This window comes from Crinia signifera, chromosome 8, assembly GCF_055691185.1.
Source record: "Crinia signifera chromosome 8, ASM5569118v1, whole genome shotgun sequence".
In the NCBI taxonomy this organism is placed as follows: domain Eukaryota; kingdom Metazoa; phylum Chordata; class Amphibia; order Anura; family Myobatrachidae; genus Crinia; species Crinia signifera.
This window is the reverse complement of record NC_139224.1, coordinates 179198838-179222604: the sequence shown is the minus strand read 5'-3', so window position 1 is coordinate 179222604 and position 23767 is coordinate 179198838.

Genomic DNA, 23767 nt, shown 5'->3' with positions numbered 1-23767 from the left:
CGCAGCCTAACTATCTTACAGAACACCCACCCCTACCACTGTACACGGTCATCCACCTGCAGCCACTCCATGTACCCCACTTCCCCAACCGAACTACTAATGCACTCACCCTCACCACCCCAACACCCACCGACACCAAGCCCCCCCTTTCACCACACGCAGCACCCCCACATCCACCTGCCAAAACACTGCACCTGCCCCTCTCCATTCCGCCTTATCCCTGCAACCATCCACACAAACACCACAGACGCCCATTGTCTGTAAGCACTGTTCATACCAACAAAATAACCTACACCCTCTTCACAATCAAATGCCCTTTTCATCTTAAAAATGAAACCTCTAACTATAGTAACAATACAGGTAATCCTCCATATAATACACACCAGATTCCACACACTAAAGGCGTTCACATGTTAAGTGGGCGGAGCCCCTTACGACGGCGTGAAGAGCGCCCGTATGGTGCAATGAATCACCTAGTATACTTATATAAATGAAAGTAACCAAATAAAAACTTTCGAACTATTTGAAAAGAGGTACAGTAGATATAACTATAAATACCAACTACAGCATAAGATAAGAATAATATAAAAAATAGTGGAACACAAAAAAAGACTAAACAATAAATGTAACAAAAGTCTAAACAGTTTGAAGACCCATGCTGTAGAGTGTCATCACAAGTAGCATACAGACAGTAAAACCTCAGAGGAAGCCATATTAAAGAGAGGCTCAGATTTACGGGCAGACACGCTGAGACTCGAAACAGCGTTCCCCACGAGTCACTGCCGCCCATGATATTATTAAATAATACAGTATCTGTTTGCCACGAAAGTCTTAAAGTGCTTCTTTGTGAATAGCACCTTGTGCATATATGGTGAAATAATAATAAAATAAATAATGAGTTTGTAAAAAACTGGTAAAAACACAACAAGACAACAAAGAATAAAAAGATCAAAAATATGTCTTTATTTATGTCGCACCAAGACACAATGGGGGAAATTTACTAAGCCAGATTCGTAAAAAATAGGTGTATTCGTATCCAGAAATACACCTATTTTTTACACATTCATATTTGTATTTACACCATCGAAAGAGTACGACAGGAATCACCATTCAAAAGAATGGTGATTCCTAATTTACTAACCGGCTGTATTTTCAATACGGCAGGTAATTAGCGGCTACGCTCGCTACAGTGGCGCACGCAGGGGGGTTTCTGAGTACCCAGAAACCCCCTCAGGAATCTATGGGCCCTAATCTGCAAGCTGAGGGTCCTCTCTTTCCATGGGTACAAGAATTAAAAAAATTGGCCTTGGAGAACCAGAGATCTGACTTCAAAGCAGTGGTCCCCATCCAAGCCTATTAATTGCTCTTCCCAGTCAGATATTTCGGGTAACATTAAATAGAATGAGAGTTTTTCGCACCATATCGCCTCAAATCGCACTTCTTTTTCCCGCAGTTTTCATGTGTAAATTGCATATTTAATGGGATGCGCATAAGCGGCTAAAAAGTGCGATGTGGTACGATGTGGTGCGATGTGGTGCGAGATTATAACACAGAAAAGTGCGATTTAATGCACCGGTCATGTGCAAGTTTTGGAGCAACTGGAATGTGATTTACAACACTGCCTCCGCATGCCAAAGAACCCCCTAACCTATTGGCCCACCTAAGTCCCCTACATTGTGCATCACACCCCCTATATAAAGGGGCACTGGCGCCATTTTAATCTTTGATAGGGAGTAAGGAGCATGGAGAGGAGAGGAGCGCTTGCAGTGAGAGGACAGACCCAGCACTACCAGAGGAGCCAGGGGGAGAGGCAGCAGAGGTATGCTGAGAGGCAGCAGTGGCAGAGGGAGAGTGTGGGAGGCAGCATGGCCACAGCAAGGCCAGCACAGGCTCCGGAGGAGCAGTCCCAGATGGAGGAGGTGAAGGACCCTCTGGCATCCCCGTCACATTCTCTCACCCAGGATGTGTTCATCACCCAGACAGAGAAGGAGGCCACATCTCAGAGGTTGACTGGGGTGAAGTGGGGGAAGATGGAGGTGAGGAGGAGGAAGAGGAGGAGGGGGAGACTGGGCTGGAGGAGGTGGCGGACATGGCCATGGAGGAGCTGGAGAAGGAGGGAGATACTGGCCGCACCCAAAGTGGCCGGAAGGTCAGATTCGCCTATGAAGAGAATGTAGCTACCTGTATATGACCGGCTGCTGGGGAAACACCATCATAAGAGCACTGCACAGCGTAAGAGGGCCATGTGGCTGGCCATTACTTAGGCCGTCAATGCAGTGAGCAACCACAAGCGCACTGTGAAAAATGTCAAGAAGCGCTTCAATGACTTAGAGGCACCTGAAGGCCAAAATGGGCGCTGAGATTAAAGAAGCTACCCGCACTGGGGGAGGACCTGCAAAACAAGTAGCATTTACCAGTTATGAGAAGAAACTGAGGAGGATCATACCTCCCGAGGTGCTTCCTGGCCTCCATGTGGCAGATACTGATAGGCCACCAACGCCACCCTGCGCTGGTAAGTTCAACAAATGTACAACTGACCCATACATTGCAATGTGTCTTACATCTAATGCTGTCTTATACTGTTAGCATAACAATAGTGCTGGTGTGGAACTACATATCCCAGCAAGGTCATTATAAATACATGTAATGCTCATATATACAATATGTTCATTATGCTGGGCCATGTAGTTCCACGCATGCTGCTTTTCCACAAATGTATACCACTTTCTGTAGCAGCTTAACATGGATGTGAGCCCACACTTAGGTGTCCTGGTGGTATACCATAATCACCTATATACCAAACATATCATGCCAGTCCACAGTCCAATGCAAGATTTTTAATGCCACTCAATAATTTATAATAATTTTCACAAATGCTGCCCATGCAAGGTCCATAAAGTCTGTCCATTTTTTCCTTTGCAGATCATCCCTCCCGAAGTGCTCATGCACCGCAGCGCCCCAGAAAAGATTCCACAGAAGCAGAGGCTGCAGGTAAGGGGAAGCAAAAAAGCACCATTACACATACAGTACACACACCCATATCACATACACAATTGGCAACATTACATTCATATCTGGGTGCCACATGGCTACAGAAATGAATGTAATGACAACCAGCCATCACTCTTATTACCAATGCTAGCATTGCATGAAGTCACCGGGTACATGTGTACGTACATAATACCCATTGGTATGTGACATAACCCTCAGTATAGCTGTCACATCTAACTACACATAAACTGCTCTATTATGCTTCAATACTTACCATTTTTTATGTATCCACAGGACAATCACAACTAGGGCAACACCCCACAACATCATCACAAGTGGTTAAAGGAGATATGGAAATCATTCTACAGCCAGTGGACTCCTGGGCACCTGAGGAAGAAAGCATGCCGACATCACAAACTCAGAATGCTGCAAGTGTGGTGACCTCCAGTTGCGCCCGCAGGGGGGGTTCCCGAGTACCCGGAAACCCCCCAGGAGTCTAAGGATGCTAGGCTGAAAGCTGAGAGTCTCCTCTTTCCATGGGTACAAGAATTTTAAAAATCGGCCCTTGGGAACCGGAGATATATGACTTCAAAACAGTGGTCCCCATCCAAGCCTGTTAATTGCTCTTCCCAGTCAGATAAATTAAGGTTCTGTCTGACCTAAGGCCCCCATACACTATGCGATTTTGGTCCGATTTCATCCGATTTCGGCACTTTGTGGGCCGCGGGTGCGGTGAGCGCTGCTGACCTGTACTTACTTACACATAGCAGCAGCGGGGACGGGCAGTGCAGTGGCGGCTATTATATTTTTAAAATACTTGTCAAATGACCGGCCGCTCTCTGATTGGCTGAGAGCTCTCCGGCCAATCAGAGAGCGGCCGGTCATTTGACAAGTATTTTAAAAATATATTAGCCGCCACTACGCTGCCCGTCCCCGCTGCTGCTATGTGTAAGTAAGTACAGGTCAGCAGCGCTCACCGCTGGCGGCCCGCCCCCACCACCGCTGGCGGCCCGCCCCCACCACCGCTGGCGGCCCGCCCCCACCACCGCTGGCCGCCCCCCAGCACCACCGCTGGCGGCCCGCCCCCACCACCGCTGGCCGCCCCCCAACACCACCGCTGGCCGCCCGCCCCCACCACCGCTGGCCGCCCCCCAACACCACTGCTGGCCGCCCCCCAACACCACCGCTGACCGCCCCCCAACACCACCGCTGGCCGCCCCCACCACCGCAGCCACTGCTGCCCGCCGCCGCTGCCCGCCCCCACTACAGCCGCTGCCCGCCCCCACTACTCCTCACCGCCCTGCAGCTCCCCGGGTTTTTTTTAACATGGGATAAATCGCATGCGATTTATCCCATGTAAAAAATGGCACATCAACTGCCAAATTGTATGTGAGCCTCCCGGGGAGCTGCCGGGCGGCTCGCAGGTAAATTGGGTCCGACTTGTCCCTAGGACAAGTCAGCCTAATGTATGGGGGCCTTTAGAGTTTTTCTGAGGGAATATTCCAAAAGCTGGGACTCTCCCCCTTTGATGGACACTAGTAGCTTGTCTCTACTGTTCCCAAAATCAGAGATATCAGCCTTTTCAGCAGCTGGTTACTGCTCCAGCTCCACACACCTGGTATGTAGTTTTATATACTCGTTGGCAGATTGCTCTGCCTCCTGAACTCTGATCCCCTAGTCCCCAATACCATTTGGTAGGTGGGATCCTCTAGTTTTTATTTACATTAAAATCTAAGAAATCTATTCCCGGGTACTGGAGATATCTGCAGTCAAGCAAGCTGTCCTCCCACCAGAAAATTATGAATAATAAGCCCACTCCACTATACACCCCTCCACTGCGTATTAAACATCCTCTACCGCCCTGGAAGTTATGTATCAGGGCCCCTTCATTCAGCCCAATGTCCCCTTCTCCCACCCCATCCCCCACCATCTGTGCAGTAAAGGGGTAATTAGCAGGGGTGGATTTCGGGATGACGGTGCCCCTAGGCACAACAATAACGTCGTACCCACCCCCTGTCTATTATTTTTATTGATTACTTATAAGCACTCATTTGATAATAGCCAATATAATGGATTTATAAAAAAATCCACTAACTGACATGTTCTTTTATTATGAATACATATGTACTAAGTAGGAGAGTTTACAGGGGCAGAATCTGCCTGTCCTATCCATTTACACTATGTACGATGGATATTTTGCAGTTATTGGTACATTTTGAGCTAACAGTACTATCACATGCATCCAAGTGCCGCCCCCAAACATGTGCCGCCCCTAGGCACGTGCCTCACGTGCCTAATGGGAAATTCGGCTCTGGTAATTAGTGGAAATTACTGATCCAGGCCCTACATGCTGAGCGGTTGATATAATACCCCCTACCACCCGCGGGACATCAAAGCTTCCCCCACCCCTACCGCTGGAGGATCAGTAGGGGCCCCAATACATTGCTATAGCCAGGGGTCTAGACTGCTGTTATATATATATATATATATATATATATATAATCCCAAGTTCTGTGGTGTCACCAAGGGACCCAAATAGAACAGAGAGCGGCACTCAACGGATTTAGAAGAAAAATGTAATGATCAAGGTGGTACAAGTGGCATCATATGGGCATCATCGACGTTTCAAGGCAGGTCGCCTTTTCATCAGGATGCGCTCAAAGTGCATATAGTGCTGGGGTGTGTGAATAAAGCAGAGCATGCAGCTCTCTTACCTTTATATCCTAGCGGAACTGTATGTGTCTCTGACACGCCGACACTGCGTCTGCGGGTGTCGCTTCCGGGTGCCGCGGCTTAGCCCCGCCTTCCTGTGACGTGCGGCCGTCACCGTGGATACCATAGGAAGCGTCTGCTCCGTTTCTGCAGGGAGCGTGTCACTGTATAACAAACAAGCAAAACGTAAAAACTTTTAGGACCAACAAAATAGTTAGTTGGATAGTGTGTATCAAACAAAAAACTGGGCCGTTCAGCTACTGTTTGTATGTGAGTGCAATAAGTAATATTTAAAAAGAGATACGGTAAAAGCATATGTAAAAATGTGCACTGTATATATTTCAGTCAGATAGCGCTCTGACGATCACTATTGGCTAAGCACTATGTGGACTCATCGGCACTTATATTGTACATTTCAGTTATAGGTCACATAAATAACAATCATACATGAGAACGCAGTACGATGTAGCAATCATTTGTGAGAGGGCAGTACAGTGTAAGAGGACTTTTTTCACTTTTGTTCATACTATTTAAATAATCACATTCCAGGCTATCATTTCATTTAACCCATTGGGGGCTAATGAGTTCAATCTGAAGATCCAATGGGATTCTCTTTGTGACAATATTTTTTGCCTGTCACCCCCCCGGGACAGGGGAGGGACATGGTCAATGATTTGGCATTTCAGATCTGATAGTGTGTGTCCACAGGATTTGAAGTGTCTGGCTACTGGTTGGTGGATGTTTTTTCCTTGCAGGCAGGAGGTTATTGCAGAACGATGTAGTGCCATTCGCACTCTCAGATTGACTATGGTTTGTCCCACGTAGTATTTGCCGCATGGGCATACTATTATATAGATGATGTACGGGGTCTTGCAGTGTACTACATGCCTAATCTGGAACACTTTGCCCGTGGTAGGGTGTTGAAAAGTTGACCCTGATGTCACATGGCTACAAGTTGTACAGGAGGGGCATCTATAGCACCCGGGTTTCTTTGTTTGAACATTAAACAATGTAGGAGCTGGATTCTGTATTATATTGGTCTTAACCAGCATATCCCTCAGGTTGGGATGTGGAAAAAAGGAATAAATTCCTTTTAGGAGAATTGCGCTACAAGGTTTAGAGCAGCTGTCCTTATATCCCTCAGGTTATTTCCTCTTTTGTAGCTGGACATAATGGTTTTGTTTTTGAATCCTGGTAATTGGTTATCAACCTTGACCACAGGCCAGACTGCATTTAGTGCCCTGGGTAGCACTCTAGTGGCTGGACCATAGGTGATTACAAATGGTATTTTATTTGATGGATCTGAACGGGTCATCTGGAGCACTTCTGTTTTCTGTTTTATCAAATCGGCATGGTTGTACCCTCTTGCTGTAAATTTGGAGATCATCCTATCCAGTTCTTGTTGCAGCTTGGTGTTATCGCTATTAATACGGGCTGCTCTCAGCATTTGTGATTTTGGCAGACTCTTCTTTAGGGCCGGGGGGTGGTTGCTGCTGTGTATCAGGAAGGTATTTTGATCTGTGTCCTTATGAAAGACTAAAAAAATGTTTTTATGGACGCATTGGTTGATGGTGGGTCACACGAGGAGTTCATCAAAAAACACGCTCACTCATCTTTTGACCCACCATCAACCAATGTGTCCATAAAAACATTTGTAAAAATCATTGATGAATCAGTCCAGAGATTCGATATTAATTCGCCGAAAAACTGGTCTGATATGAACAAGAGGGAAACACAAGCCTTAAAAAATCTGTCTCAAAATTCAAGCATCACTATACGCCCCGCTGACAAAGGCGGGGCTATAGTACTACAGAACACAGATGCATACATAAAACACCTGAAAACCATAGTGGCTGACACCACGACTTACAGGAAACTGCCCGCAGATCCTACTAACACCTTCAAAAAGGAATTGGACATAGTTCTTACACAAGTGCACCAACGAGGCCACATCAGTAAAAAAGTGTTAAAAACATTAACCCAGGACGATCCTATAAGCCCGGTGATTTACACCATCCCAAAAGTCCATAAAGACCCGGTAAACCCCCCCGGGCAGACCCATTATCTCTGCCCGGGGGTCGCTATTTCAACCTATATCTCAATTCCTGGACTGTTTAATCCAACCATACATCGTGACGCAAAAGTCTTTCCTCAAGGATACAACACAACTACTCATGAAAATCAATGAACTACAAGATCTACCTCAACAAATCGCACTGTGCACTTTAGATGTCAAGAACTTATGCACGGTCATACCTCATGCACAAGCACTTTCAACTATGCCAACGTTTTTGCACAAAGTACACTTTTCAGCTTTGGATATACCCCTCTTCCTGGAACTTTTGGAACTGACCCTAACTAGAAATTATTTTATCCACAATGGCGCTTATCATCTTCAACTGTCTGGCTGCTCCATGGGGTCGAATGTTTCCCCGTCATTAGCGAACGTTTACATATTGGAGCAGGAAAATAATTTATTTTTTTCAAATACCACCATTAGCCAAGAGATCATCATGTACACCAGGTACATAGATGACCTGCTAATTATATGGGCTGGAACCAATGAAGCACTCATCAATGTGATCAATTACATCAACACATATGACCACCCAATAAAATTCACATACAATATAGACAACCACAAAGATGTCACACATATCTGGATGTCACAATTGAATGGGTCAACCACCAATTGGTAACGTCAGTCTTTCATAAGGACACAGATCGAAATACCTTCCTGATACACAGCAGCAACCACCCCCCGGCCCTAAAGAAGAGTCTGCCAAAATCACAAATGCTGAGAGCAGCCCGTATTAATAGCGATAACACCAAGCTGCAACAAGAACTGGATAGGATGATCTCCAAATTTACAGCAAGAGGGTACAACCATGCCGATTTGATAAAACAGAAAACAGAAGTGCTCCAGATGACCCGTTCAGAACTATTACAAAATAAAACTTCCAGAATAATATCAAATAAAATACCATTTGTAACCACCTATGGTCCAGCCACTAGAGTGCTACCCAGGGCACTAAATGCAGTCTGGCCTGTGGTCAAGGTTGATAACCAATTACCAGGATTCAAAAACAAAACCATTATGTCCAGCTACAAAAGAGGAAATAACCTGAGGGATATGCTGGTTAAGACCAATATAATACAGAATCCAGCTCCTACATTGTTAAATGTTCAAACAAAGAAACCCGGGTGCTATAGATGCCCCTCCTGTACAACTTGTAGCCATGTGACATCAGGGTCAACTTTTCAACACCCTACCACGGGCAAAGTGTTCCAGATTAGGCATGTAGTACACTGCAAGACCCCGTACATCATCTATATAATTGTATGCCCATGCGGCAAATACTACGTGGGACAAACCATAGTCAATCTGAGAGTGCGAATGGCACTACATCGTTCTGCAATAACATCCTGCCTGCAAGGAAAAAACATCAACCAACCAGTAGCCAGACACTTCAAATCCTGTGGACACACACTATCAGATCTGAAATGCCAAATCATTGACCATGTCCCTCCCCTGTCCCGGGGGGGGGGGGGGGGTGACAGGCAAAAAATATTGTCTCAAAGATAATCCCAATGGATCTTCAGATTGAACTCATTAGCCCCCAATGGGTTAAATGAAATTAAAGCCTGGAATGTGATTATTTAAATAGTATGAACAAAAGTGAAAAATGTCCTCTTACACTGTACTGCCCTCTCACAAATGATTGCTACATCGTACTGCGTTCTCATGTATGATTGTTATTTATGTGACCTATAACTGAAATGTACAATATAAGTGCCGATGAGTCCACATAGTGCTTAGCCAATAGTGATCGTCAGAGCGCTATCTGACTGAAATATATACAGTGCACATTTTTACATATGCTTTTACCGTATCTCTTTTTAAATATTACTTATTGCACTCACATACAAACAGTAGCTGAACGGCCCAGTTTTTTGTTTGATACACACTATCCAACTAACTATTTTGTTGGTCCTAAAAGTTTTTACGTTTAGCTTGTTTGTTATACAGTGACACGCTCCCTGCAGAAACGGAGCAGACGCTTCCTATGGTATCCACGGTGACGGCCGCACGTCACAGGAAGGTGGGGCTAAGCCGCGGCACCCGGAAGCGACACCCGCAGACGCAGTGTCGGCGTGTCAGAGACACATACAGTTCCGCTAGGATATAAAGGTAAGAGAGCTGCATGCTCTGCTTTATTCACACACCCCAGCACTATATGCACTTTGAGCGCATCCTGATGAAAAGGCGACCTGCCTTGAAACGTCGATGATGCCCATATGATGCCACTTGTACCACCTTGATCATTCCATTTTTCTTCTAAATCCGTTGAGTGCCGCTCTCTGTTCAATTTGGGTCCCTTGGTGACACCACAGAACTTGGGATTATATTACATTATTGAGGGCACCACGGTAGCTGATCTGTTTGTCCGGAGTGCCGAGCAACACCAGAATCTATATCTATATATCTATATATATATATATATGTGTGTGTGTGTGTGTGTGTATGTGTGTGTGTGTGTGTGTGTGTATATATATATATATGTATGTATATATATATATATATATATATATATATATATATATACAGAACAGGGACAGAGTGCGCTAAGAGTGAAAGTACACAACTTTTTCCACAATATAAAAAATTTAATAAAAACCAACAAAACGGCTTATACAAGATACAGTGTTTATACGGTCAAATATTGGAATCAATTGATGATATCTGTGGTGGTTCAATACAACAGCAGGCCCAACGCGTTTCGTCAACCACGTGACTTCATCAGGGGCATTAGGCAACTTGATTAACAAAGCTGCAGTTGCTCTAAAATAACAATAGAGTATATCAGAGAAAACTAAGAGAAAGACATGTATATCTCATTTTAGACTAAAGAAGAGTATCGAAAAGGAGAAAAGGAGGACAATGGAGAAGCAAAAATTGAAAACCAATACAGATTACTGTTTAAAAAAAGACACGTATCTTTTACAACAAAAAGTCATAGACTTACAATCATCACCGCCATACCGAAATGACAGAAATAAACCATTATCTATTTAAAGGATCAATTCATCAGGATCGAATAATAATCAAATATACAATAATACTAAATTTTATACCCAATTAAAAAGTTCACAATAGATACATAAAATATACATACAAAAATTACATATAGAGAGAATACATATAATACATATAAAACGGTACCTTCTTGCAGTGTCTCAAATTGACTGAACACAAATAATTAATGTAGACAGTGATCTAGATGGAAAAATATATACAGTCGGAGGATTAGATTTACTCCCCTTTCATGTTGTTGAAACCTTCACCATCACCAAAAAATGTGTGGATCATGTGTGGGATGGAAAAAATTAACACTTACATTCCACCCAATGACAGAGCTCTTGTCAATTTTTGTGGTCTAATTTTCAAAAGTCCCACTCAATTATAGATGCCAGCAACACAATACGATCAAAAATCCACTTAAAGAGTAAAATATAAATGTCCAATCTATAAGTGTACATACAAGAAAAACAATATAAGATCATGATTACTAGCAGGAGCTTTTAAAAATATCCATTAAATACTCACATAATACAGGGTAACCGGGAAAAAAGCTACTATGTATCCTAGCAGCCGAGTGAAAGCCTATACTGACAGATAGCTATATATAGGCCAGGACTCATGACGTCATATCCTGCCAATTAGTGAATGAGGAACTTCCTCAAAGAATACTAAAACGGGACGTTACCGGCCTCAGAAAAGAAAAAAAGGCCATTACTTACAGGGTATAAACTCTACCCTTAACCCCCCAAAGACTGGATGCCCAGGAGTGCGCTGTTTTAGGGTTAGAACGAACGGCGCGAACGGCGTGCGTTCCAAAGCGGCGCCATATTGGCTGAGGTGGAACGCAAATGCGTCCTCTCTGCGCTCATTGAAAATCGTCACAGCAAGAACGCTGTGCGTTCCAAAGTGGCGCCATATTAGTAGCAGTGGAACGCATAGCGTCTCCACAGCGCTCGTTGTATATATCCTATAGTATAGTTGGCCGCTTTCTACTACTAAAAACCGGACGCTCCCACAATGAGCTGTCCCCAACAATTCATACTAACAATAAAGAAAACGTGATAATGCATAATAATCTTAGAATGCGTTCCAAATCACCGCCATATTAGGCGTGCTTGGAACGCACAAACCGGATGTGAGGGGTGCACTGAAATCCCTAACCAGAATAAACATACAATTCATTCCCTCCTGATTAAAGTGATCCTAAAGCACAGTGATATCAAAATGGGAGAACTATACTAGGTCCTCATAAATGTAAATATATAATATAACTCCAATGGGACCCTATATCCAATTAAAAAAATATAGTTTAATGCATTATTAACCCTTATATTATCATGAAAAACCTTAATGTTCATATATTTAATGATATTTTGATGTGTTTATTTATAATTGTTTTTTTATTATTACTATTAATTTTATTTACTTTTGTTTCCTATTTAGTGCAAAAATATGTATAATAGGTATTTATTTTATATTTTAGTGATCTATATTCATTATAAACGTGTAGGGCTTTACGGTTTTAACCGTACCCTAATTAATTCCCCAGTGATTTATAGGATGTCTCATTATAGTGGTAAAAAAAAAAAAAAAAAAAAAGGGGAGGACGTCATGGAACAAAAATAACCATGAGGTGCCCAACGGGTGAACTCCTCTATGGTGGCCTTATTAAAAAAATATCCCTAGAAAAATTCTTAAATAAAAAGCTCATGCCAGTGAATCAACATCTTATTTCCATCGAGATCTTTAAGCCCTATTATGTTGAAAAATAATTACAAAAATAAATATACAAAGAGGGGCTTATATGTATAAAGACAAGGAAACAGAAGACAGGAAAAATAAAAGGAAGGAGTGGGGACTACAGGAAGGCCACTATGTCCACGCCCTCGTTCAGTCCTCTTGGTGTCAGAGAATTTAAGGAATAGATCCAAAAGCTTTCCTTCCTAATCAATTCCCGGCCTCTGTCTCCACCTCTAGGATTTAATGGAACATGCTCCAGAATGGTGAATTTAAAATTCTCTCGTGAAACCAAAGAATTGTGTTTCTCCAGGTAATGCCTGGGTAAGCTGTGTACTTTAACTTTGTTCCTGATGTTACGCATATGTTTTTGTATCCTCAATTTGATCTGTCTTATGGTCTTCCCGACATATATCAAATTGCAGCTACAGGTAATTTTATAAACTACATGATCAGAGTTGCAGGTCACCGCATCTTTAATTTTATACTCCCTGCCGTTTTCCAAAGTGTGGTGAAAAGGGGCTTTCTCCAAAAAGGGGCAACAAATACATTTGTTGCAAGGTAACGTCCCTGGTTTTTTATTCAAAAAATGGGCTACCTTTGGAGTAGAGGGGGGTAGTGGTTTCATTCTACTCGGAGCCAAAATTGATTTTAGATTTTTAGCACGTCGATAAACCAAATTAGGCCTCGAAGGTAGATGTGGACCAAGTACCGGATCGCGAAGGAGGATGGACCAGTGTTTTTCAAGCACTCTTTTGATTTGATAATTCTCGCAATTAAATTGCGTCACGAAAGGTCTGCTTTTAAATTCTTTTTGAGGTTTACTGGTTTTAGATAGTAAATCATCCCTCTGATGCGAAAAAGCTCTCACTCTAGCCTCTTCTATAAACTCCACTTTGTATCCTCTTTCTACAAAACGGTCAAAAAGTAATTGTGATTGGGACCAGAGCTCACTGTCGTCATTACAGTTACGCCTGATCCTCAAAAACTGTGCGTATGGCACACTATTCTTCCAAGCAGGAAAATGGCAACTCGTTGCGGGAATGAAACTATTGGCATCGACAGATTTAAAATGTGTGCGGGTGGAAATTTCTTTGCCTGGTATTCCTTCCAATTCCAAATCCAGATATTCAATTTTCGTGGGATTAGATTTAAACGTAAATTTAAGGTTGAAGTCGTTGTCATGTATATGTGACATGAAGTCCTCAATACTAGACTCATCACCATGCCAAATCAGCAGAAGGTCGTCTATGTATCTCTTGTACAAGATTATATTTGCTTCAAAACGGGATCCATAGACGAACTGTTCTTCCCAGGCACGCATATGGAGGTTCGCATATGCTGGAGCGAACTTCGTCCCCATAGCAGTGCCCTGTTGTTGAATGAAGAATTCATTATTAAACTCAAATAAATTATGAGTTAAAATGAACTTCATGCTGTCGACAAGAAAAGATATTTCGGAATCGGTATTTTTTGGGTCACTTCTTAGGATTTTTTCAACAGACTCCACTCCTTTATTGTGAGGAATTGACGAATAGAGGCCTTGCACATCAATATTGAGCCAACAGTAATCCATTGACCAAATTTTTCCTTTAAGCAACTGTAGAACAGAAGAACTATCTTTCAGATGAGAAATGTTTTGCATAACATAAGGTTGTAATTTCAAGTCAAGAAAGTGAGAAAGGTTAGCGGTTAGCGAATTGACTCCAGCTATTATGGGGCGTCCCGGAGGCCGGTCTTTATCCTTATGGACCTTCGGAATATGATAAAAAATGGGGAGTACTGGAAATCTTACATTGATATAATCAAATTCCTCCTTACAAAGTACCCCATTTTGTAGGCCTGAAAATAGGAGTGATTCCAGCTCACCTTGAAAGACCATAGAAGGATTAACAGATATTTTCTTATAGGTGGATTCATCACTTAGGATTTTCTCAGCCTCAATTAGGTAATCAGTTCTATCCTGAAGAACAACGGCCCCACCTTTATCCGCACTTTTGATAACTGTATTTTCATCATTCTTCAATGTTTTCAAAGCCTTGTTTTCTTGAGGATTTAAGTTTTTAGGCAGATGTTTATTCGGTTTTATAGTCCTGAATTCTTCACTGACAGCTTCATAGAAGATATTCAGGTGACTCCCTCTGGATTCCACCGGATAGAAATGGGAGATGGGGGCCACTAAGGGCCTATCTTCGGTGGCTTTGATGGCTTTGATAGCATTGGGTTGGGTCTTTAAAAAGTGACGCTGTACTGTGAGGTTTCTGATGTATTTATTCAGGTCAATAAACAGATTAAAATGATTTACATGGCTGTCTGGCGCAAATTTTAGGCCTTTATTTAGTAGCGTGCTCTCTTCAATAGATAGTTCTTTCGTTGAGTTGTTAATGACTCCGGTCCTGGTGGTGGTAGTACTGGACCTCTTTTCTTCTTTGGGGAGCCGCTTACCCCCTCTGCACCCTCTGGGTCTCCATTTAATCTGCGCTTGAGGCCATGTGGGGATTCTAGACGGGTATATAATTCTTCCCTCACGGTACGGTGGGGAGGGCCCGAATCCTGTTCCACATCTAAAAAATGTTTTTGATTTCGGTGAGGAGAAGGAGATCTGAATCTATCATTCCGCTGTTGTTGGTAGGAATCCTGATAGGATGGTACTCTATCTCTAAACCTTCTTCTTTGATGGTAATCATCCCTCTGATCTCGATACTCGTGTCTTCTGGGCCTTTCATTAAACCTTTCGGTCTGCCTATGACCATGATAATTATTGTGAAAATAATTTAAATTTAAAGGTCGATGAGTATTTTCTTCTCTGTCCCAGAATGGACCCCGTCTAGGTTCTCCCAATTTGAATTGTTATTTGCAGGGCGAAATCTTCTAGTTGGTATATCAGGGATCCTGTTTTCGTTGGGCCAAATATGTATGTGGCCATTGATATAATCCCTTTTGTCTCTAATGAACTTTTTTTGTTTCCGCTGGATGATTTCTTTTTCCAGGGTATCCAATTTCGACTGCAAATCTGATATATCCCTTTTGAATTCCTCACTTGAGTCAAATTTAACCAAAATGCCTTCAATTCTACCCATCTCACTTTCCAATGTTACTAACTCGGCTTTTCTTTCATTGATCAATGCTGTCATTAGTTTAGCCGAACACTCATCTAAAGTGGAGTTCCAAATTTTGAGGAAGGCTGGGTTGTCGATGCCATATGTTGGTGTTTTCTGAAGGTGTAAACCTCTCGGGATTCTATTAACCTCGAGGTATTTTTCCAGCGTGGCTATATCGTACCACCCTTTGAGTTCTTTAATGGCTAATTTCTCCAGAGCATTAAGGTGCCCGAAATAGTCATCTCCATCGTCCTCCATATCCAACTCGAACTCCTCTTCATCAAAAATGCTCTTCACATTGTAACTCCTTTTAGTTCTATCTTTGAACAGTGGCATATTCTAGCGGCAGCAGTTTTTGGGTGGCTAACAGAAAATAGAAACACAAAAGACAAAGATACCCAAAAATCTGCGCCCCAATACAGAACAGCAGCAACTCTGAGAGTCCCCCGTTAGCTGAGACCCAGAACAATAGAAATACAGAACAGGGACAGAGTGCGCTAAGAGTGAAAGTACACAACTTTTTCCACAATATAAAAAATTTAATAAAAACCAACAAAACGGCTTATACAAGATACAGTGTTTATACGGTCAAATATTGGAATCAATTGATGATATCTGTGGTGGTTCAATACAACAGCAGGCCCAACGCGTTTCGTCAACCACGTGACTTCATCAGGGGCATTAGGCGACTTGATTAACAAAGCTGCAGTTGCTCTAAAAATAACAATAGAGTATATCAGAGAAAACTAAGAGAAAGACATGTATATCTCATTTTAGACTAAAGAAGAGTATCGAAAAGGAGAAAAGGAGGACAATGGAGAAGCAAAAATTGAAAACCAATACAGATTACTGTTTAAAAAAAGACACGTATCTTTTACAACAAAAAGTCATAGACTTAGACTAACCAGGGACGTTACCTTGCAACAAATGTATTTGTTGCCCCTTTTTGGAGAAAGCCCCTTTTCACCACACTTTGGAAAACGGCAGGGAGTATAAAATTAAAGATGCGGTGACCTGCAACTCTGATCATGTAGTTTATAAAATTACCTGTAGCTGCAATTTGATATATGTCGGGAAGACCATAAGACAGATCAAATTGAGGATACAAGAACATATGCGTAACATCAGGAACAAAGTTAAAGTACACAGCTTACCCAGGCATTACCTGGAGAAACACAATTCTTTGGTTTCACGAGAGAATTTTAAATTCACCATTCTGGAGCATGTTCCATTAAATCCTAGAGGTGGAGACAGAGGCCGGGAATTGATTAGGAAGGAAAGCTTTTGGATCTATTCCTTAAATTCTCTGACACCAAGAGGACTGAACGAGGGCGTGGACATAGTGGCCTTCCTGTAGTCCCCACTCCTTCCTTTTATTTTTCCTGTCTTCTGTTTCCTTGTCTTTATACATATAAGCCCCTCTTTGTATATTTATTTTTGTAATTATTTTTCAACATAATAGGGCTTAAAGATCTCGATGGAAATAAGATGTTGATTCACTGGCATGAGCTTTTTATTTAAGAATTTTTCTAGGGATATTTTTTTAATAAGGCCACCATAGAGGAGTTCACCCGTTGGGCACCTCATGGTTATTTTTGTTCCATGACGTCCTCCCCTTTTTTTTCTTTTTTTTTTTTTTTTACCACTATAATGAGACATCCTATAAATCACTGGGGAATTAATTAGGGTACGGTTAAAACCGTAAAGCCCTACACGTTTATAATGAATATAGATCACTAAAATATAAAATAAATACCTATTATACATATTTTTGCACTAAATAGGAAACAAAAGTAAATAAAATTAATAGTAATAATAAAAAAACAATTATAAATAAACACATCAAAATATCATTAAATATATGAACATTAAGGTTTTTCATGATAATATAAGGGTTAATAATGCATTAAACTATATTTTTTTAATTGGATATAGGGTCCCATTGGAGTTATATTATATATTTACATTTATGAGGACCTAGTATAGTTCTCCCATTTTGATATCACTGTGCTTTAGGATCACTTTAATCAGGAGGGAATGAATTGTATGTTTATTCTGGTTAGGGATTTCAGTGCACCCCTCACATCCGGTTTGTGCGTTCCAAGCACGCCTAATATGGCGGTGATTTGGAACGCATTCTAAGATTATTATGCATTATCACGTTTTCTTTATTGTTAGTATGAATTGTTGGGGACAGCTCATTGTGGGAGCGTCCGGTTTTTAGTAGTAGAAAGCGGCCAACTATACTATAGGATATATACAACGAGCGCTGTGGAGACGCTATGCGTTCCACTGCTACTAATATGGCGCCACTTTGGAACGCACAGCGTTCTTGCTGTGACGATTTTCAATGAGCGCAGAGAGGACGCATTTGCGTTCCACCTCAGCCAATATGGCGCCGCTTTGGAACGCACGCCGTTCGCGCCGTTCGTTCTAACCCTAAAACAGCGCACTCCTGGGCATCCAGTCTTTGGGGGGTTATGGGTAGAGTTTATACCCTGTAAGTAATGGCCTTTTTTTCTTTTCTGAGGCCGGTAACGTCCCGTTTTAGTATTCTTTGAGGAAGTTCCTCATTCACTAATTGGCAGGATATGACGTCATGAGTCCTGGCCTATATATAGCTATCTGTCAGTATAGGCTTTCACTCGGCTGCTAGGATACATAGTAGCTTTTTTCCCGGTTACCCTGTATTATGTGAGTATTTAATGGATATTTTTAAAAGCTCCTGCTAGTAATCATGATCTTATATTGTTTTTCTTGTATGTACACTTATTGATTGGACATTTATATTTTACTCTTTAAGTGGATTTTTGATCGTATTGTGTTGCTGGCATCTATAATTGAGTGGGACTTTTGAAAATTAGACCACAAAAATTGACAAGAGCTCTGTCATTGGGTGGAATGTAAGTGTTAATTTTTTCCATCCCACACATGATCCACACATTTTTTGGTGATGGTGAAGGTTTCAACAACATGAAAGGGGAGTAAATCTAATCCTCCGACTGTATATATTTTTCCATCTAGATCACTGTCTACATTAATTATTTGTGTTCAGTCAATTTGAGACACTGCAAGAAGGTACCGTTTTATATGTATTCTCTCTATATGTAATTTTTGTATGTATATTTTATGTATCTATTGTGAACTTTTTAATTGGGTATAAAATTTAGTATTATTGTATATTTGATTATTATTCGATCCTGATGAATTGATCCTTTAAATAGATAATGGTTTATTTCTGTCATTTCGGTATGGCGGTGATGATTGTAAGTCTATGACTTTTTGTTGTAAAAGATACGTGTCTTTTTTTAAACAGTAATCTGTATTGGTTTTCAATTTTTGCTTCTCCATTGTCCTCCTTTTCTCCTTTTCGATACTCTTCTTTAGTCTAAAATGAGATATACATGTCTTTCTCTTAGTTTTCTCTGATATACTCTATTGTTATTTTTAGAGCAACTGCAGCTTTGTTAATCAAGTCGCCTAATGCCCCTGATGAAGTCACGTGGTTGACGAAACGCGTTGGGCCTGCTGTTGTATTGAACCACCACAGATATCATCAATTGATTCCAATATTTGACCGTATAAACACTGTATCTTGTATAAGCCGTTTTGTTGGTTTTTATTAAATTTTTTATATTGTGGAAAAAGTTGTGTACTTTCACTCTTAGCGCACTCTGTCCCTGTTCTGTATTTCTATTGTTCTGGGTCTCAGCTAACGGGGGACTCTCAGAGTTGCTGCTGTTCTGTATTGGGGCGCAGATTTTTGGGTATCTTTGTCATATATATATATATATATATATATATATATATATATATATATATATATATATGGGTACAAGAAAAAAGGGGACAGTCAGCGCCAGGTAATACAACAGGTGAGTGCGAGACTTGATGCTTACTCAAAATAAACTGGTCCCCCTACTGGTATTAAGGGGTGTCTGCTCAGGTCCTAAGAGAGACAGTGGTGTGCTGTCTCTATAGGTACGGGGTAAATGAGGAAAATATTTTTAGAACCCGGCGACTTCAGTTAATATAAATATGTATAAAAGTAGGCTGTATGTTAAAAATATTAATACATTTATTGGGTTATACAATAATACAATATATGAGGAAAAAATGGGGGTGGGGTATCTCGTTAGAGTAAAAAATAAAGAAACTTTAAAAGATAAATATGAAAAGTACAAAACAAAAAAAGGAAAGGGAAAATATCTCTTTAAAACCTATGTATCAAGATGATTGCGAATGTACAATAAGATCAAGGTAAAATAAATATATGGAATCGCTTAGCTTTTTAGTGTAGGGAGCAATAAGCTCAGAAGTTGCCCGACATGTTTCGTCTATGATAGACTTCCTCATAGACGAAACATGTCGGGCAACTTCTGAGCTTATTGCTCCCTACACTAAAAAGCTAAGCGATTCCATATATTTATTTTACCTTGATCTTATTGTACATTCGCAATCATCTTGATACATAGGTTTTAAAGAGATATTTTCCCTTTCCTTTTTTTGTTTTGTACTTTTCATATTTATCTTTTAAAGTTTCTTTATTTTTTACTCTAACGAGATACCCCACCCCCATTTTTTCTCATATATTGTATTATTGTATAACCCAATAAATGTATTAATATTTTTAACATACAGCCTACTTTTATACATATTTATATTAACTGAAGTCGCCGGGTTCTAAAAATATTTTCCTCATATATATATATATATATATATATATATATATATATATATATATATATATATATATATATATATATATATATATATATATATATATATATGTATATATGTGTGCAAATGGGGTTTTGACCCTGAAAGCGCTTCCAATTATACAAAGCGACTACCTCCACAAAATCTCCCCTGCTAGTGGGAGATGAAGACAGAAACCAGAAAGTGAAATGTGGAGGGCGCTACTGAGATTTCCACCACCTTGTCAAGTGCTCAAATTAGGCAGATAGACAATTTAACATTCTTAATGACAATTTATGAAAAATATGGATAAAATATTGACAATTTTTGATCTTTGATCTCTTCGGAGACGAAACGCGTTGTTGTCTATCATATGCGGTTTCAAAGATCAAAAATTGTCAATATTTTATCCATATTTTTAGTAAATTGTCATTAAGAATGTTAAATTGTCTATCTGCCTAATTTGAGCACTTGACAAGGTGGTGGAAATCTCAGTAGCACCCTCCACATTTCACTTTCTCATATATATATATATATATATATATATATATATATATATATTAGGTGATTCATTGCGCCCTACGGGCGCTCTTCACACCGTAGTAAGGGGCTGCGCCCCCTTAATTTGTGAACATTTGTATTGTGAGAAATATGGTTAGAATTGTATGACAGATGCCTGTATTGCAACTTCAGTTATAGGTGAAATGTGTTAAATAGAGAGCATATGATGTGGAAGGGGCTGTGTATTGTTTTGTTTAATTAAAAAGCGGTTACAGAGTAAGATATACATTGATAGTGTGGAGGGTACAGTGACATTTGTGGGTGTGGGGGGGGGCTGTGTGTGCATGTTGTTTAGGTGTGGGTGTGTGTGTGTGTGCAATAGTATAGTAGGGTGTTTTTGAGTCAGCGGCTCCCCACTGGCGGAGGTCACAACACAGGAAAACAGGAGGCTGGGTAGTGATAGGGGTGTGTGGGCATAATGTGGACTAAAGAGGAGGGTGGGAGATACTGTGCAGCTTCTGCCAGTGGGTGAGGGTCCAGTGTGGCAGTACAGGAGTACAGGATGGTGGCCCTGAGTCAGTGTCTCCTCCTACTGGGTGGGAGTTAGTGTCCATGAGAGCAGGAGGCTGGGCTATGAGGCATGATAGGGGCATGTGGGCAAAACAGCGTCAGCGACTCCCCAGTGATGGAAGTTACGGTTCAGGAGAGCAGGAAGCTGGGTAGTGATAGGGGTGTGTGAGTATACGGGGGACTAAAGAGGGGCTTAGAGGTGCCGTGAATTGTGGGAGGGGCGTGGGGGGTGCCGTGAATCAAGTGAGGGAGGGGGCGCAGGTGTCCGCGAATCGCGGGAGAGGGCGGGAGTCTGCAAAACGTGGGAGGGGGCGTGAATTGCGGGAGGGGGGGTTGCGAATTGCGGGAGGGGGGTGTGCGGGGGGGTGACGTGAATCGTGGGAGGGGGCGTGAATCGTGGGAGGGGGGGTGCGCGGGGGGTCTGTGAATTGCGGGAGAGGGGGGCACGGGGCGCGAAGAATCACCGTTGGTTATATATTCTTGTAGAAGGATGGTAGGATGTTGCTGTCATTCAGAATGCATTTACATAAACAGTAATAGTAGCAGTAAAAGATCTGACTTAAAACACCTACAGTAAAACAGAACAGGTGTTATATATTATACAAAGAATTGGTTGATGATGTGTAGGTTGACGTGCACATAGTTGTCACTGGAAAAAAATTGCTACAAGAAAAAATCAACACAGAAAGGTCAACACATGTAAATGTTGACATAAGTGTGGCACTTCCTTGGTGTCCATGTCAACACATGAGAATGAATATGAAAACTTTAAAAAAAGAAAAATAAATCTTCAAAAACTCATGTCAACCTTTTTCATTGTCGACCATAGCCGTGTCAGTGTTTTGCATGTGCCATTTAATCCTGGGGTGGCCGTGAATTGCGAGCGGGGGGTGGGGGGGAGGGAGGAGGGGAGGAGTGTCTGCGAATCACGGGAGGAGGGGTCGTGGGTGGATGCCGTGAATTGCGGGAGGGGGGGTCGCGGGGGGGTGTGGGTGCCGCGAATCGTGGGAGGGGGGATGCGGGGGGTTGCAGTGAATCGTGGGAGGGTGAGTCGTGGGGGCGGGGGGTTTGCCGCAATGACAGGAGGGGGGTCAGGGGGGGAATCGCGGTAGGGGGGGTCGCGGGCGGTACCGCAAACCGCGGGAGGGGGTGCCCAGGGGGTTGGTGCAAATCGTGGCAGGGGGGTTTGCGGGGTGTCACGGGGTGGGGCCGCAAATCGCGGGAGTCGCAGCGAATTGTGGGCGGTGTGCTGTGAATCGCGGGAGGGGGGTCGCCGGGGGGTGCAGCGAATCGCCACAAGAAAAAATCAACATAGAAAGGTCAACACATGTAAATGTTGACATAAGTGTGGCACTTCATTGGTGTCCATGTCGACACATGAGAATGAATATGAAAACATTGAAAAAGTGAAAAATAAATCTTCAAAAACTCATGTCAACCTTTTTCATTGTCGACCATAGCCATATCAGTGGTTTACATGTGCCATTTAATCGTGGGGTTGCCGTGAATGGGGGGGGGGGGGGGAGGTGCATACCTCCCAACATGACCCTCTCCCTATACATTGCTCTGTTTCTGGACTTTCTTCTTAATTTATGGATTACCATCACCTGTGCTTAAACACCTTTCTTATCAATTACCCTTTTTAAAACAGGTGATGACAATCATATATTAAGATGGAAGTCCACAAACAGAGCATTCTGGAGGTTATTCTGATCGGTGCGGCCAAACGTGCGTACGTTCACTATTAACGTACGATAGCCGTACGCGGCCGTTGGGGTTAAGTCCACCCACAAATCAGCCGCTTACGTACGGGCAGAAACAACGTAGAAGGGGAGTGGCGTACAACTGAGCGTACGGCAACGTACGCGGCCGGCCCAGCCCTTACACTCCGACAACTGGCGTACAACTGAGCGTATGCAGGTACATATATCACTTTTGGTGCTTGCTGATTGGTCTAAAAAATTGTTTGTTTGGTATTAACTTTATTAATCCTTCTTACATTAACAAACTGGATGCGAATAGAAACTTACGCGGACCGTTCCGATATACACAGACCAAAACCAACAGCAAGCATTCAATGTATAGAGAGGAACTGTATATACAGTGTGCGAAAAATAATACACGCAACCGTCTACTTATAAATACGCAGCTTAAAGGGGGCACAATACACCGATTTCCATGGAGAGCCGTACTGTATATACAGTGTGCGGAAAATAATACACGCAACCGTCTACCTTATAAATACGCTGCTTAAAGGGGCACAATGCAACATGTTGGTGTATGACAATTTCATACTCATTACATATGTAAGGAAAGCATTATAACGTGATGTTTTGAAATGTGACTCACAAAGCATACACGAACTCCAACAGAT